Source organism: Phocoena phocoena, chromosome 3, assembly GCF_963924675.1.
Source record: "Phocoena phocoena chromosome 3, mPhoPho1.1, whole genome shotgun sequence".
Classification (NCBI taxonomy): domain Eukaryota; kingdom Metazoa; phylum Chordata; class Mammalia; order Artiodactyla; family Phocoenidae; genus Phocoena; species Phocoena phocoena.
Genome location: NC_089221.1, coordinates 45,415,013 through 45,418,744, shown reverse-complemented (window position 1 = coordinate 45,418,744; position 3,732 = coordinate 45,415,013).

Genomic DNA, 3,732 nt, shown 5'->3' with positions numbered 1-3,732 from the left:
AAAAAAAAAGAAGTGCTAGCTGTTAATTGGTATTCAGAGTAAGTAGCTGGTGTCGCTGCTCTGTCTCCATGGCAACCTAGCTGTCATGTTCTCACCTCTAGCAAGGTGGTGAGATTTCATGTGTGTCTTAATCCACATGTCCATAGTCTCTGGCACAGTGTTTTACTTAACATCTATAAATGTGATCACTTTTGAGCTATTAGCGCTATTGCTAAAAAACAGTTGCTCCACTGAATTAATTTCATCCTTCTCCATCCTCCATACCTTCCAAGCTTCTGTTTTGGTGATTGTGTGAATTAGTGTTTGTCTGAACAGAGAAAATTCTGCATAACTGCATGTGTGTATGGAATATGGATGTTTTAAATATGTAAAATAGGGCAAACTTGAGTAAATAAAGAATACTTTTTCAAGGGTGTTTAGCCGAGGCTAGAGGTAATGAATACTGATTTGAGGGATAACTGCCAAATTAGAGAAATAAGGTCTAATGTTTTCTGTACTGAGAAAATATTCTCACATTTGTGGTTGGATAATGCAGAGATACCTCGTATATCCATTTTCTAGCAATTTCCTATTAAATAGAAAGTAGGATTCCCCTCCCTTTCTCTCCCCATTTTTTTCCTACTTAAACTGCAGCAGTCACCTCTTTTCATTTTTGACTTTCACTAGTTTTTCTTTGCAACCCTCAAAATTAAGTAGAATTATTTCCTAATCATAATTGGTCAGCTAATTAGTCATAGACTTCCTCATCATTACAAATACACTGATACTATGATGGAGGCAAGGAAAATGGTCTGGGCAAAATGTATAACAATTAATCTTCTTATAGAGGTATCATACATACTAGAAATAAAGCTAATTTATATTCATTCAACACTGGTTTTAAATTCTGGGTTTTTCTTTTACTACCCATATGGCCCTTGGGGAAAGCAAAAAAAAAATAAAAACAAGTTAAAAAACCTCTTTTTAATTTTTCTTATCTGTAAATTAGGGCCAGTCGTACTCAGTGATGTGCTCATAAGTATTTAGACAACCAGCTCTCTAGGAGAAGGAGGATTTGTAGAATTTAGCAATTTCCATGGTGTAAATAGTCCCACCGTGGTTGATTTCGAGCTTCCAGCATGGTGTCATTGAACATGGAACAGGATAGAGATGCTTACAATTGCCACTCACAAGCCAGGGAGTACCAGCCCCAGCATATCACTGTTTCTTCAGCTTGTTATAAGGCTTAAATGACCTATCCTGAGTAAAATACTGGGTATATAACAAGCTCCAAAGATCTTAGTTCTTTCTCCTCTGAATGACATGCTTTCCCCATTTCTCTTTATTCAAACAAACAAAAATTGAGATACAGTTCACATACCATGCACTTCATTCATTCAATTCTCCGTTTCTTTTAATATGTCTGCTGCTGGCCACCATGTACACCTAACATTTCTTGTGAAAAATCAATTTACATGTGTGGTGGTTTTAAAATATTCCCACAAATTCTTTGATATGTCTCCCTTAAAAATGTGGGATCTAATTCACCTTCCCTTGAGTGTAGACTGTACTTAATGACTCTAAAATATGGTGGAAGTGACAGTAAATGGCTTCCAAGACAAGGTCATAAAAGGCGTTGTGATTTTTCTCCTTGCTCTCTCCTTTGAGACTCTTACCTTGGAAGAAGGTAACTGTCACGCCGTGAGAACACTCAGCGCAGTGCCCTATGCCTATGCCCTATGCCCTGTGGAGACATCTATGTTCCTAGAAACGGAGGCCTCCAGCCAACAACCATGCAGTGAGCCATACTGGAAATTGATTCTGCAGCCCAAGGCAAATCTTCAAACAATTGAAGTTCTGACTGACATCTGGACTGCAAACTCACAAGAGGTTCTGAGCCAGGATTACCTAAGTAGGCTTCTTCCTAATTCCTGACAGAAACTGAGTTAATAAGTGCTTATTGTTTTAAGCTGCTAACTTGAGTAATTTGTTACACAGCAATAGATAACTAATGCAGCATAATTTATATTTGTCCAAAAGCCTAAGAGTTAAGTTCATTAGCCTTAGGTCTTAATTATAAGGTGTACTGAGCATGTAGGAGAACACTTTAATATTCCAAAGCATTGACAGAAAAGCTTACAACGCCATCAGGAGGGGAGTTGCTATTTAGAGTCACTATTAATGACTTATTTATTGGGTATTAATGGCTCATCACTATTAAGAAGCTTCTGTGATGTGTAGGTATTTCAAGTGGTATGCGTTAATGAGCCATTTGATCAGCCATAATCTGGGAAGCCTGTGGGAAGATGCGCTTATACATATATAACCAGAAGGTGGACTTCATTAGATTCCTGGAAGCACATGAGGTTAATTAACTGGTGAAATCCATTCAAATTCCTGGAAGCTGAGACAGCAAACTTCAGGACTGTTACTGAGACCATTACAGGGGTCATTCGTGCAAGAAAGATGATATATTCCTTTTGATACAGTATCTCCTTTTATGCTTTTCAATCAATAGTTAAGTGGAAATATCCTTGGTGCACTGTTTCACTTAAAACTTTAAGTGGATTTTTTTTTTTATAGTAAGACCTAGGAAAAAGGGAGAGAAAATAAAAATTTTAAACAAAGAATATCTGACCTATGTATTGAGTTTCACACTTTAGACAGTAGATTATATGCTTCACATATGTTTTACTTTTGAACAGTGCAAGATTGATGGCAAGCCCTCACATAATTACAGAGTGCAAACATTACCTCTTCAGACTTCTGTATTTTAACATAATATGACTGAAGTGGCACAGTAGTGGCTCTAATGACCCAAAAGACTGATATTATGGAAGAAAAATTTCTAAAGAGTCCTAATTCTTTGGATCACTAAGTATAGTATGCTAAAAAATGCTAATTGTACATTATGCATTAAACATATGCAGTGTGAACAGAAGTACACAGATGCACTTGCTAGAGATTTATTCATACTTGGGGGAAAAAAAGAAACAAGAAGACAAAAGACGTTTTACATTTTTTCGTGATGTCCTCTTCAGTGTGTTTAGTTCAAAGGTGCTGCACAAATTCCTAATAAAGATAAGATGAATTGAGACGGGATAAAACGAAAAAATTCCTTAGCAAATTAGGTTATTTCTCAACTCTTTGTGGTAGACTGAACAAACCACAAGTAGACTATCTGGTCGTATGACTACTCATATGTAAGGGTGACTTTTTTGAAGTCTGAAGTCAAGTCACTCGTTTTCATTTTCTGCTTTGTTGCAATTTGTTTTAAAAATTGCTGCTAAAAAGCAACAGCTGGTTCTGTTTTCAAACTTTTTAAAAATTGAAGCATGAGGACTTAATTCAAGCATTTGTTATATTGAGGGCTAGGTAGCAGCCTGATGAAGAATTATGTTTTTTAAATAAATTAACCAATGAGGAGTTAGGTGATGGACATATGAAGCAGAAACTTGCTGGGGATAAACAGGATGCCGACTTCTGTAGGGACAAGCTACTTGAGAGTTACAAAACTAGGGTTACAAGCCTCATTCCCTAACTCTGTCTCACTTGCCTTTTCCAAATAGTACATAGCTTCTGTACAACAGAGCACCTGAAGAGTCACAATTTACCCGGAGGTGATCTTATGGCCGTGTAAGACTACATGAACAAATTGTCTTTTTCCACTATTGCTTTCATCCAGAATACTCTAGACAGACCATTTCTGAAGCTGGTCTAACTTCTCAAACCTTCCAGTCACACTTGCATGGA